Genomic DNA, 15,379 nt, shown 5'->3' with positions numbered 1-15,379 from the left:
AAAAGCATCGGTATCCATAAAAGATTTAACACAATCAAACTTAAGCGTTATGCTTGACTCCTTACCTTCGTCGAGTTCCCAATCTTCAGAGTTGCGTTTAATTCTTTCCAATAAATCCCATTTGAAGTCGATAGTCTTCATCATAAAAGAACCAGTACAAGAAGTATCGAGCATGGAGCGATTATTATGAGAAAGCCTAGCATAAAAGTTTTGAATAATAATTTCTCTTGAGAACTGTAACGTCCATGATGCGGCATATCTCCCACATGTCGAGGAACGACTTAGAGGCATAGCCGCATTGTGGTTTTGTCGCAAGAAGGGTCATCTTCACACAATCCTATGTAATGAACAAGAAAGGGATAAATAGAGTTGGCTTACAATCGCCATTTCACACAAAGATCATATAATTCATACATCATTCAGAGTACACACATAGTCTGACTACGGACAAAGCCAAATGAAAAGAAGATAACCCCAAATGCTAGATCCCCTATCGTCCCAACTCGGCTCCACTACTGATCATCAAGAAAAGACACATTAACGGCCAAGGTCCTTGTCGAACTCCCACTTGAGTTCGGTAGCATCACTTGCACTGGTATCATCGGCACCTGCAACTGTTTTGGTAGTATCTATGAGTCACGAGGACTTAGGAATCTCAAAACCCACGAGATCAATACTATTTAAGCTTATGGGTAGGAAGTGGTAATGAGGTGGAGTTGCAGCAAGCACTAAGAAAAATTGGTGGCTAACATACGAATACAAGAGTAAGATGAGAAACTACGCAACGGTCGTGAAGCTAGAAGTGATCAAGAAATGATCCTGAAACTACTTACATTCAATCTTAACCCAAACCGTGTTCACTTCCCGGACTCTGCCGAAAAGAGACCATCACGGCTACACACACGGTTGGCGCATTTTAATTAAGTCAAGTGTCAAGTTCTCTACAACCGGATATTAACATATTCCCATCTGCCACATAACCGCGGGCACGGCTCTCGAAAGTTTATACCCTGCAGGGGTGTCCCAACTTAGCCCATCACAAGCTCTCACGATCAACGAAGGATATTCCTTCTCCTGGAAAGACCCGATCAGTCTCGGAACCCCGGTTACAAGACATTTCGACAATGGTAAAACAAGACCAGCAAGACCGCTCGAATGTGTCGACAAATCTCGATAGGAGCTGCACATATCTCGTTCTCAGGGCATAACGGATAGGTCAAGCTACGAGTAAAACCAGCCCTCAAGTTTCCCCCTCGGGTTTGCAACCCCAAGGGAAAGTTATAGGTTGTTAGGCAAATGTCAAACCAAGGTTGGGCCTTGCTTGAGGAGTTTTATTCAAAGCGAACTGTCAAGGGGGTCCCATAACCCCGACCGTGTAAGGAACGCAAAATCAAGGAACATAACACCGGTATGACGGAAACTAAGGCGGCAAGAGTGGAACAAAACACCAGGCATAAGGCCGAGCCTTCCACCTTTTAACAGGTATCTAGATGCATCAATTAAAATAAGAGATATTGTGATATCCCAACATAATCATGTTCCAACATGGAGCAATCTTCAACTTCACTTGCAACTAACAACGCTATAAGAGGGGCTGAGCGAAGCGGTAACATAGCCAAACAATGGTTTGCTAGGAAAGTGGGTTAGAGGTTTGACATGGCAATATGCGAGGCATGATATAACAAGTGGTAGGTAGCACGACATAGCGATAGAACGAACAACTAGCAAGAAAAGATAGAAGTGATATCGAGGGTAATGGTCATCTTGCCTGCAAAGTTCTCAGAGTCGTCGAAAGCTTGCTCCTCGTAAACGTTCTCGACAGGATCCTCGTTCATGAACTCATCTCCTGGCTGTACCCAAAACAAGAACACAACCATGGAACAACAATCATTCATGGTGCAATGCGCAGGCAACATGATCCAAGACATGATATGGAATCCGAGATATGAGGTGCAATGCATACGAGGTGCTTCAGAAGGGGTGCAAACGAGACAGAAGGAGAAATGATGAACAAGGCACAATCTTGGTAAGCCAAGCATGCCACTAGATATATTTGTAGATTTTGGTTGAAATCAATATAAAGATCACCGGAAACGGATGCACGGTTTGAAAATGACAAGCCAAACAAGATGCAATGCAGTCTGTTGAAAACAGTAACATAACAACTTCTGTGCAAAGTTCAAATATGCTACAATAATATGCAGAGAAGAGCATGGCATGCTAGTACTAAATGCACTTAACAAAACTTAATTAGTGAACATGCTCTAATTATCTACAGAAATGATGATAGCATCAATGCAAACATGGCAAGTGACATAAACGGATCCCACACTTAGTAGAATTTAATGTCATGGCAGAAACAGATTCGTAATAGCATGTTTGCAAGCATGTTTAACTAAATATAAAGCATATCATGGCATGAGATTAATTCTAGCAGCAAGTAGGCATGATGAAGAGCATGTTCATGTGCAAAACTACCCCATGGCATACTTGCATAAATATACACATAGAAGACAAAACAACAACATGATGTAAAATTACATGTGTGCAAACTTGCTCAAATGCAGAAAATAAAGCCACCACTGGATTCACTGGATTTTTCTAGCCCCAAAACACATACAATATGTCTAGGTTGCCGTAGAAAAATCCCCACAAATATGCAAAACACTAAACTGCCTAAGATGGAAAACATAGGCATGTGCCAAATCTAGCATATACGGAATCTGGAATAAAAACAGAAAGGTGGAAATGCCATGCGTACCCCAGGAGGTACCCAGTGTTAGGCTGATTGCTGGGCCCCTGGGCCACGTGTCTGGGTTTGAGGTCGTGTGTGTGTGTGAGCATGACAGGTGGGGTCAGCCTGTTAGTGACCCAAGCAAATAAGGAAAAACGGAGGGGTTTAATAGTGCGCCCGCGGGGGATCGAACCCGGGTCGCCTGGGTGAAACTGGCTCGGCTCGACCAACTGGGCTGGCTCGGGGTTCTTGCTGGAAGGGGGCGGGGGGGGGGGGGGTCGGCTCCTGTTGAACAATACCCAACAGATGATGCCAGCGACGAGTGCAGCGCGGCAGAGGAGCTCACCGGAGCTGCTGCTGGGAGCTATGGGAGCAGCGGATGGGCGTAAGGGGACCAGCAGAGGATCCCGCATGCCCGCATGTATCGTGCGGCACCAAACACCAATGAGGGCGACGCCGACACCGTCGTACAGAGGCGGCGACGAAGAGGGCGAACGCGATGCCACGGCGACCTAGAGACCTACCTGAGCGAGCGGATCTAGCTTACGCGCCGAGGCGAACTCAACGGGCATGCTCAGAGGACCTAACGAGGTCGGTGCACTCGCCGGAGGTGAGGTCTGACGGCGACAGTTATGGACACACGGCGGACAGGAGCTACGGCGCGGCAACGACAAAAACAAAGGGGTTTAGGAGGTGTGGCTGCTCACGTAGGGGTCGTCGGTGGAGTCGAACGGGCTCGGGGAAGACGGGAGGCAGCGGAATTCGTCGGAGACAAGCAGTGGCCAAGGCGGAGGTGGACGAAGGGGCGGTGTCGAACTTGGCGTCTCGCGTGGAAGTAGAGGAAGCAGATGACATAGTCGATGACGACGAACTCGATGGACATGCTTGGCAAGCCCGAGGCTGACGGGGAGCATGCCAGCGACTGGCTCCTGGATGCGCTCGGGGCAAGGCTAGATCTCGATCTAGCGGCGCCCCTGGGTTTCCTTGAGAGAGGGGAAAGGGAGAGGGAATGGTTGGCATACAGCTGGTGTGGAGGGGTTCCAAATAAGGGCGAGGGCAATGCCGTGCATGAACGCGTGACCACGGCCGTGGCCATGTGCGCACGTGACTGGAGCTCGACGAAAAGGTGGGTGCGGGTGGCAGGCAGCTAGTGGGGGTGTGCTCGGGACCGGTGAGAAAAGGCAGGGAGGAGGAGGCCGCGGGGTGGAGCTGGGCTGCGCGCGCCTGGATTGGGCCTGCTCGCTGGGCTGCGGCTGGACCTGCTGCTGGGCTGCACTGCAGCTGCTATACTTTTTCCATTTTCTTCAAGCAGAAAACAAAGTGAAAAGCACAGGGAGCTAGGAGAAGAGTTAGGAAGATATAGAAATATTCCCATACTCCTTGGATTATGCACATAATTTTGAAAATGGCTTGGACATTTTTAGAGGAAGAAAAATATTCCAAGTTTGAATTAGGTTCAAACTTGGCATTTTTGAACCCAACCAAACCCAGTCCAAAAGTGATGAAATTTGGCAGAGAGGTTTAAGGCACTGAGCTAAAATATAGGGAAAAATGAACATTAAAAGAGAAGGGAATGTGGCACTTGTCAAAATAAGGAAGGAGAGGGAAGGAGAAGGTGATGATGCAAGATTCATGCATGGAACATGCAACACCATAATATGTATGAAAAAACACACCATGCACATGATGAGAATGAGAACGCAAGATGACACCAAGCACCAAATGCAAAACCAGAGACAAAAACCAAACCACGAAGGAAATATCATATCACATAGCCGAAAATGGCAAGAGTTGGAGTTACAAATATGGAAAGTTGCATCCGGGGTGTTACAAGAGCTCATGATTGGGGCATGAATATAACATTGACTTAAGCCTCCCCCAAGCTTGAGCGATACTTTCTCCTTCACGAGGCCAAAAAATATATATATATAATTCCGATCACGATGAACTAGATGCATAGGATAAAACTTCTAATGAAGTTCCAATTTCATTCGGTTGTAGTTCCATGATCCAATATCGTCACATAGCCTATACCATGTCAATGGATTTCCCTTCAAAGATAAAGGGAAGACCATCTTCTTGACAACATCCTCGGGCATACCTGCAATCTCAAATAATCCACAGACTTCATCCACATAGATTAGGTGCATATGGGATGTAATGTTCCATCTCCTGTATAAGGATTAGCTAGCAGTTTTTCTATCATACCCGAAGGAATTTCAAAGTAAATATTTTCAGTAGGTTCAGTAGTTTGAGGAGCAACTCCTTGCTCTTTTGGTTGGGGTGAAGATACCCCGAACAAGCCCCTCAAAGGATAATTTTCCATAGTAACAAGTGACAGTAAATTTCAGCGCACTATATAAATGTTTCCTTACCAAATTCCACTTACCAAAGACGCTTCACTCCCCGGCAACGGCGCCAGAAAAGAGTCTTGATGACCCACAAGTATAGGGGATCTATCGTAGTCCTTTCGATAAGTAAGAGTGTCAAACCCAACGAGGAGTAGAAGGAAATGACAAGCGGTTTTCAGTAAGGTATTCTCTGCAAGCACTGAAATTATCGGTAACAGATAGTTTTGTGATAAGGTAATTGGTAACGGGTAACAAGTAACAAAAGTAAAAAAGGTGCAACAAGGTGGCCCAATCCTTTTTGTAGCAAAGGACAAGCCTGGACAAACTCTTATATAAAGCAAAGCGCTCCCGATGAGCATGGGAATTATCGTCAAGCTAGTTTTCATCATGCCCATATGATTCGCGTTCGTTACTTTGATAATTTGATATGTGGGTGGACCGGTGATTGGGTGCTGTCCTTACTTGGACAAGCCTCCCACTTATGATTAACCCCTCTCGCAAGCATCCGCAACTACGAAAGAAGAATTAAGGTAAACCTAACCATAGCATAAAACATATGGATCCATATCAGCCCCTTACGAAGCAACGCATAAACTAGGATTTAAGCTTCTGTCACTCTAGCAACCCATCATCTACTTATTACTTTCCAATGCCTTCCCCTAGGCCCAAATCATGGTGAAGTGTCATGTAGTCGACGTTCACATAACACCACTAGAGGAGAGATAACATACATCTCATCAAAATAGCGAACGAATACCAAATTCACATGATTACTTATAACAAGACTTCTACCATGTCCTCAGGAACAAACGTAACTAGTCACTAATCATGTTCATGTTCATAATCAGAGGAGTATTAATAAGCATTAAGGATCTGAACATATGATCTTCCACCAAATAAACCAACTAGCATCAACTACAAGGAGTAATCAACACTACTAGCAACCCACAGGTACCAATCTGAGGTTTTGAGACAATGATCGGAAACAAGAGATGAACTAGGGTTTGAGAGGAGATGGTTGTAGTGAAGATGTTGATGGAGATCGACCCCCTCTCGATCAGAGGATTGATGGTGATGACGATGGCGGTGATTTCCCCCTCCCGGAGGATGTTTCCCCGGCAGAATAGCTCCGCCGGAGCCCTAGATTGGTCCTGCCCATGTTCCACCTCGAGACGGCGGCGCTTCATCCCAAAAGCTTCTCTATGATTTTTTCCAAAGCAAAAGACACCATATAGCAGAAGATGGGAGTTGGGGGCCTGCCAGGGGGCCCATGAGGCAGGGGTGCGCCCACGGGGGTAGGGCACGCCCTCCACCCTCGTGGCTGACTGGTGGCCCTCTCTGGTGCTTTCCTCGCCCAATATTTTTAATATATTCCAAAACTGATCTTCGTGAAGTTTCAGGACTTTTGGATGTGCAGAATAGGTCTCTAATATTTGCTCCTTTTCCAGTCCAGAATTCCGGCTGCCGGCATTCTCCCTCTTCATGTAAACCTTATAAAATGAGAGAGAAAAGGCATAAGTATTGTGATATAACGTGTAATAACAACCCATAATGCAATAAATATTGATATAAAAGCATGATGCAAAATGGTCGTATCACCCGCATACCCCCATATTACAAAGGCAAACTGGGTAGAATTCAAAAGGGTCAGGGCAACTATAGAGTTTATTGCAAAGAGTGCCAAGCAATCGGAACTTTAGAAGAGGAACACACACCCGCACCGTATGGGTGTGGCAGGAACTACGGCATGAAACCGATATGGGACCATGAGGACAAAGAAGTAGTAGCAACGGGTGGGAAACCAGCCTTTACTGAAATCAGGGGCGAACGCGCTAGAGACTACTTGCGGGCACGTGCAAGGATGACGATGGAACTTATTACTTTGAAAAATCTCATGACGAAGAACTGTATCGTGTGATGTTAAAGGCTTCCAAGATCCCTGGAAGGTTCTACAAGAACTCATAGCCTTGTGACATTCTGTCCGATGCTTTGGAAACAAAAGAGCCCCCTGGTCGTGCAAGGGGTATAGGTGTCAATGTCCCGCACAAGAGGGCTTTCACACTCAGCAAAGAAGTGAGACTCAGCATGAAAAAAGCGAGGAGTGAAATGAAGCAGAATGAATTGTATGAATGGTTGAGGAGGGACATGTGTCCGAAAGTTTGAAAGGAAATTGAGGAGTAAATGATGATGCAGAAGACTCTAACACTGATAGATAGCCAACAAATGGGAGGAGAGGTGGGCATGGAGGAAGTTGGTTATTGCGAGACATCACCCCACAAGAGTGGTTGTGCATCAGCTGACCCCAAAGACACTGAGATTGCAGCTGCTCATGATGATGCTATATCTGATCTATCTGGAATGAAAGACAGACTGAGGGGCGTGCTTACACATTATGAAGGTATGTTAAAATGTGTAGTAGGATGGATTTGCCCACCCTTCTTGGAGGAGGGCCTCTTGTTGGGCAATGTGCCATTGAAGCGGGGCTGTGTGAAGTGGTACGTGACTGAAGTAAAGCCTAGATTCAATGAATTTTCCCTGAAGAATGTCCTACGGGACTTTGATGAGCATAGGACCTTGGGAGAAACATTGTTACATCATATCCAGTGGCCACGAAAGGAAATAGACTTCATGGATGAGATCCCTGAAGCCCCACCAAGAGCAACCAATGTCGCCCTTCAAGCGGTGACGCTCTCCTTGCCACAACAGCTATCATGTGCTCCCCCCAAGGAACCTAATACTCGTAATCCGACGACTAATGCAATACCCTGTGATCAACCGCCTGACTTTGTGCCGTACAGGCTGATACATCTCCAACATATCTATAATTTTTTATTGTTCCATGCTATTATATTATCTATCTTGGATGTTTATATGCATTTATATGCTATTTTATATCATTTTTGGGACTAACCTATTAACCTAGTGCCCAGTGCCAGTTGCTCCATTTTCCTTGTTTTTGACTTCTATAGAAAATCAATACCAAATGGAATGAATTTTTTTGATGATTTTTCTTGGACAACAAGACAACCACGAAGCTTCCGGAGGAAACAATAAGACCCATGAGGGGGCCACAAGCTCTGGGGGTGCGTCCCAGGGGGCGCGACCAGGGGGCTTGTGGGCCCCCTGCGGCTCTCCTAACCCTAGATCTAGTACTATAAATTCTCAAATATTCCCTCTACACTAGGGGCACACAAAAAATACTTTTTTGCCATCACAAGCTTTTGTTCTCGTGAGATCCCATCTTGGGGCCTTTTCTGGCACTCCGTTGGAAGGGGATTCGATCACGGAGGGCCTCTGCACCAACCTTGCTGCCCTTCCGGTGATGTGTGAGCAGTTTACCACAGGCCTACAGGTCCATTGCTAGTAGCTAGATGGCTTATTCTCTCTTTGATCTTCAATACAATGTCCTCCTCGATCTTGTCGGATATCTATTCGATGTAATCTTATTTTGCGGTGTGTTTGTTGAGATCCGATGAATTGTGGATTTATGATCGGATTATCTATGAATATTATTTGAGTCTTCTCTGAACTCTTTTATGCATGATTAAGATAGCTTTGTATTTCTCTCCGATCTATCGATTTGGTTTGGCCTACTAGATTGATTTTTCTTGCCATGGGAGAGGTGCTTTGTGATGGGTTCAATCTTGCGGTGTCCTCACCAAGTGACAGTAGGGGTAGCGAGGCACGTATTTGTATTGTTGCCATTAAGGATAAAAGGATGGGTTTTTGCCATATTGATTGGATCTATCCCTCTAAATCATGTCATCTTGCTTAAGGCGTTACTCTGTTCTTGTTAACTTAAAACACTAGTGCATGCTGGATAGCGGTCGATGTGTGGAGTAATAGTAGTAGATGCAGTCAAGAGTCGGTCTACTTGTCACGGACGTGATGCCTATATTCATGATCATTGCCTTGGATGTCATCATAACTATGTGCTTTTCTATCAATTGCTCAACAGTAATTTGTTTACCACAATATGCTTTCTTCAAGACAGAAGCCTCTAGTGAAACCAATGGCCCCCGGGTCTATTTTCCATCATATATTTTCATATCTATAACACCAAAAACCCAGAAATACCTTGATGCAATTTATTTATACCTTGATGCCATTATATATATATATATATATATATATATATATTAGATCTCACTCTTGCAAGTGACCGTGAAGGGATTGACAACCCCTTTTTCGCGTTGTGTAAGTGTTTGTTAGTTTGTGTAGGTGCATGTATCGGGGACTTGCTTGTACCTCATACTGGATTGATACCTTGGTTTTTAACGAAGGGAAATACTTATCTCTACTTTGCTGCATCACCCTTTCCTGTTTAAGGGAAAAACCAACGCAAGCTCAAGAAGTAGCAGGAAGAATTTCTGGTGCCATTGCCGGGGAGGTTCTACATCAAGCCTGCTAAGCACCTATCATAAACTGTCATCTCTTGCACTTACATTATTTGCCATTTGCCTCTTGTTTTCCTCTCCCCCACTTCTAAAATGATTTTAGAAAAACACAAAATATATTTGCCTTTTTATTCGCCTTCTTTTCATTTGCTTTTTGTTTGCGTGTGTGCTAGATTGCTTGCTTTGTCACAATGTCTCAAGAAAATACCTAGTTGTGTGACTTTGCAAATACTAGTAATAATGATTTTATTAGTACTCCGATTGCTCCCTCCACTAGTGCAGAATCTTATGAAATCAATGCCGCTTTGTTGAATCTTGTTATGGAAGAACAATTTTCTGGTATTCCTAATGAAGATGATGCATCCCATCAAAATACTTTCATTGAGTTGTGTGATATGCAAAAGAAAAAATATGTGGATAATGATATTATTAAATTGAAGCTATTTCCATTCTCACTACGAGATCATGCTGAAACTTGGTTTTCATCTTTTCCTAAAAATAGTATTGATTCACGGAACAAGTGTAAATATGATTTTATTTCCAAGTATTTTCCTCTCGCTAAGATCATCTCCCTTAGGAACGATATAATGAATTTTAAGAAACTTGATCATGAACATGTTGCACAATCTTGGGAGAGGATAAAATTGATGATAAGGAATTGCCCCACTCATGGTTTAAGTTTATGGATGATCGTACAATTGTTTTATGCCGGATTGAATTTTGCATCTAGAAATATTTTAGATTCTACCGTGGGAGGTACTTTCATGGAAATCACATTAGGAGACGCTACTAAACTTCTAGATAATATTATGGAAAATTATTCTCAATGGCATACCGAAAGATCTTCTACTAGTAAAAAGGTGCATGTGGTTGAAGAAATTAATACTTTGAGAGGAAAGATGGATGAACTTATGAAATTGATTGCTAGTAAGAGTGCTCCTATTGATCCTAATGATACGCCTTTATCCAGTTTGATTGAGAATAATAATGAAACTATGGATGTGAATTTTGTTGGTAGGAACAATTTTGGTAATAACGCGTATAGAGGCAATTTTAATCCTAGGTCATTTCCTAGTTATTCCTCTAATAATTATGGTAATTCCTACAAAAAATCTTATGGAAATTATAATAATATATCTTCATATCTTGAGAATAATATTAAAGATTTCATTAGTTCTCAAAAGATTTTTAATGCTATGATAGAATAAAAAATGCTTAAGATTGATGATTTGGCTAGGAACGTTGATAGAATTTCTCATTAGATTGATTCTTTAAGATTAGATATATGCCACCCAAGATTGATATTAATGAATCTCTAAAAGCTATTAAAACTTCTATGAATGAAAGTAGAGAGAGAACCGCTAGGATGCGTGCTAAGAGAGATTGGCTAGAAAAAGCGTGTTCATCTAGTTTTCATGATAATAATGATGAAGATCTTAAAGTGATTGGTGTGGCTCCTATTGAATCTATGTTTTCCAATATAAAACTTGATGAATATGGCACTGGAGATGAGTCAACTTTAGCTAGAAGGCGTCCCAATAATTTGGAGGGTGAGGATCTTAATGAAAAAATTGATAAAAGTGGGATTGGCGAGGCCAAAACTTTAACTAGTGATGAACCCACTCTTTTGGATTTCAAGGACTTTAATTATGATAATTGTTATTTGATTGATTGTATTTCCTTGTTTAAATCCATGCTTACTTCACCTCATGGTCATAATCAAAATAAGACTTTTACTAAACATATCGTTGATGCTATGATGGAATCGTTTGAAGAAAAACTTGTGTTGGATGTTTCAATCCATAGAAAGCTTTATGACGAATGGGAATCTACTATTAAGATTAAATTTACAAATTATGAGTGTAATGCTTTGTGTGATTGGGGGGCTAGCGTTTCCACTATTCCAAAAACTCTTTGTGATGTGCTAGGTTTCCATAAATTTGATGGTTGTTTTTTAAATTTGCATCTAGCAGATTCCAATATTAAGAAACCTATGGGAAGGATTATGTCAGGACCCCGACTCGATGTCACATCGATCTAGCTGGTAACACCTCATATCACTTTGCGGCCTCACGCACGGTATCCCCACGGGTGTCGTCTTACCTTTTCCCGGGACCGTTTGCGCCTTTTGGCTCACGTATATGATAGTGTCGCTAGCATCCATATGATAAAGAGCCCGGGCTGACATGACTAGTCGTAAACCCAAAGTGGCACAGACTTACAGGGACAGGCATCCATGACCCAGCTTCGAACGTGTCGGTCATCAGCAAGTGGGTCCGGGCTGTAGCACTGGGCTAGCAGGACTCCGGTAAACCGGGCTGTAGCGGGCTAACAGGACTCCGGTACTCAAAGCGTGACATTTCCCCGAAGGGACAGACACAGGAACGAAGAAGGACACATGCCGGCCAGCCTAAGTGTTCCAGAGCAGTAGCAAGCTACCATGGCTCAGCGGTAACACTAGGAGACATTTCCCGGTAAGAGAGGCTACTAAAGATAAACAACTAGATAGTCAGATCCCACACATACCAAGCATTTCAATCATACACACAATATGCTCGATATGTGCAAATACAACGAAGCATCACAACATGACTCTATGACACAAGTACTTTATTTAAGGCTCAGAGAGCCATACATATCATACACACAGGTACGGGTCTCTCGACCCCACATACAAATCATACAGTCATACAAGCCAACAGCGGAAGTACTTTGTCTGGGTACAGACAACTAGTAAAATAAAAGAGGCTTGGAAAGCCTAGCTATACTACGTGGTCCATCACAAGCTCAGGGTCACCACCTGGGTCTTTAGCCTATTCGTTGATGTCAACGTCTACATAGAACCCATCAGAAGGGGTTGCAGCGTCTTCTGTAAAAATGTAGATCATAGCAACATGAGTACAAGGGTACTCAGCAAGACTTACATCAGATCCTACATACATGCAGAGTATCAAGAAGGGTTGGTGGAGTTATTGCAGCAAGCTAGCTTTGACTCCTGGCTAGACTATCCTACGATACTCCAACTTGAAATGTTTTGCGCACACGAGTCCACTACTCACCACTTCAATACACTACCGAGGATCCACCTCCGTCTTCCTACGGAAGAGCCATCCTCGGCACTCACACTTATCTTGAGGCTTTTAGTAGTTTCCATTTACTTGTCTATGAACTGTATAGGCAACCAAGTAGTCCTTTACCGCGGACGCGGCTATTCGAATAGATCATGTTAACCCTGCAGGGGTGTACTTCTTCATACATGTTTCCACCACTTAGCGTCTGCACACGACATGTGCTCGGCAGACTTCAAGCGAAAGCCGACGTGGGTGTAGACCACGACCTACCTAAACACTTAAGCCTCTAGTCCAGGTTTATCGCCTATTCAGGTTCCATCCACAGGGAGTCCGGCCGAGGTTTCCCATACGGCCCCGAACGATGTGAACAGGGTTCCCGAGATACCTAACGGGTATTCGGTACACCGTGCCACGTACCTACCGCATCACAGCCCACCCCTACGGTCAGCGCTGTCCACGGCCTCCAGTAGGCTACAAACACCAGAAACTACTTGCAACTCCTGGACAGAGAGCTAGGGTGAATAAGAAGTCGAGCGGGGTCATATTTCAGGGCCCAATGCATGGTAGTAGCTGTATCTTAAATCACACATACAGATCTCAGTGCTTAAGGTCGGCTTCAATGAAACAACCCACCATGTACTCCTACATGGCCTCTCATCGATACCTTTACCAAATCGTGTTCACCACACCACTCTTATTACCGACATAATCATTTCACTCTAGCCATCACCCAGATGAACCAGACCTGACACGACTCTAAGCATAGCAGGCATAGCAAGGTAGGAACAACACATACATATGGCTCAATCAACTCCTACACATGCTAGTGTGTTTCATCTAGTTACTGTGGCAATGACAGGTCATGCAGAGGAAATGGGTTCAACTACCGTAGCACACCGCAGTTTGAATCGCGTTGTCTTAATGCAGTAAAAGAGAGCAGGAGCGAGAACATGGGATTGTATCGATATGATCAAATGGTTGGTTGCTTGCCTGATGGTTCGATGCACGGATACGGTTCTTCGTTAGGGTAATCACGGTACTCCTCGGGAACAGATCCTGTCGCAAAGGACATCGATATACAAGCATCACCAAACAATGTGCAACAATATGATGCATGCATGAAACATGGCAATATGAGTGTGTTGGGCTAATGCAACTAAAGCCAGAAGTGTTTGAACAAATTTGAATCAAAGATTCAAATTCCAAATTCAAATATGGCCTTTTAAAGTGCCTTTTCTTGTTCTGCTTAAAACATCAAGTTAACTTGTTTGATCATGCATGAAAATAGTACAGATGGATAGATTGGATTTTTCTGATCATTTTTCATATATAATTTGTCCAATTTGGAGTTACAGAATAAAAGTTATGAATTTTTGAAGTTTAATTAATATTCTGGAATTTCCTGATTTAATTTAAATCCAGAAATTCAATTACTGCGTCAGCCTGACGTCAGTGTGACGTCAGCAGGTCAACGGAACTGGTCCAGGTCAAACCTGACAGTGGGTCCCGCATGTCAGGGTGATTATTTTAATTAAAACTTAATTAAAACTAATCCTGTTTAATTAACAGGGCTGGGCCCCACCTGTCATTGACTCAGGGGAGTCAACCAGGGCCCACCCGTGGTCAAAGTCAGTGTCGGCTGCCGGCGTTTAGTCGCCGGTGAGCCCGACGCGGCGGCGGAAGTGATTTTGGTCGTTTCGGCCACCAAATGGATCGCGGAGGCCACCAGAGTGGAGCTGAGGACAACCCGCAGCTCTTGGCGGAGCCCGTTGGGGTCGGGGTGGCCGGAGTCGACGGCGGCGAGCTCGGCTGCGGCCGCCGGGGTTCGGTCGTGCACGGGAACGGTGCTGGAGCTCGAAGTCGAGCAAGGCGAGGCGCTAGGGATGCTCTACGGGGTTCTGTGAACCCGTTGGACTCGCCGGGGTGACCAAATGGTCACCGGAGCTGCGTCGACGGCGAGCTCGGCGACGGCGGAGGTTCGGCCGTGGTGGGGAGGAAGCTACGGTGAGGGAACGAGGGGAAGGAGAGGGGGAAACGGTGGCGTAGCTCACCGCGGTTGCAGTGGGCGTCGAAGCGGGCTCGGGGACGCGCTGGAGACGGCGAATTCGACGGCGGCGGTGGTCGGAGCCCGAAGAGGGGAACGGCGACGTGGCGGTGATGCAGGGCTTCCGGGGAGCTGTGGAGCGGTGGGGAGGAAGAGGGAGTTGTGGCGGAGCTTCTGAGCTAGTCGGGGGAGCGAGGGGTGGTCGGAGACGGTGGCTATGGAGAACGGCGGCGACGGTGGTGTTCGGTCGGGCGGGGGGAGAGAGCGAGGGAGAGCCGGGGGAGAGTGAATGGGGTGTCGGCGAGGTCGGGGCGACGACCAGAAGACGATCCACGCGGCGCAACGGCGACCAGGGCGATGGAGAGAGGCTGGGTGGTGCGTGGCGAGCTCGGGCGCGCCATGCTCACCTCCCTGCCTGCTCTGGCAAGGGGAAGCAGCTGGCTGGCACGGGCCAGCACAGTGCTGGGCCGGCTGGGCTGGGCAGGTAGGTCCAGGTAAGTCTACTCCTTTTATTTATTTTCTGTTTTCTGTTTTTATTTAATATATCTGCAACTTTGTTGAATTAAATAAAATACCTAGGCAACTCCAAAAATCACCAAACTACTCCTGGTCCATAGTTTGATTATTTCCAACATGAAACATTTTAGTTTGGAGATATTTGAGCATTTAAATATTTAATATTATTTTAAATGCCCAAATTCAAATATCTATGATTTAATTCAAAAACCCTAAGATGGCCTAGAAAAATGTGCACCACTTTTGGCAGAGGTTCTGAACCAAGG

The sequence above is a fragment of the Triticum aestivum genome, chromosome 5B (assembly GCF_018294505.1).
Source record: "Triticum aestivum cultivar Chinese Spring chromosome 5B, IWGSC CS RefSeq v2.1, whole genome shotgun sequence".
Classification (NCBI taxonomy): domain Eukaryota; kingdom Viridiplantae; phylum Streptophyta; class Magnoliopsida; order Poales; family Poaceae; genus Triticum; species Triticum aestivum.
Note: the sequence above shows the minus strand (reverse complement) of the source record.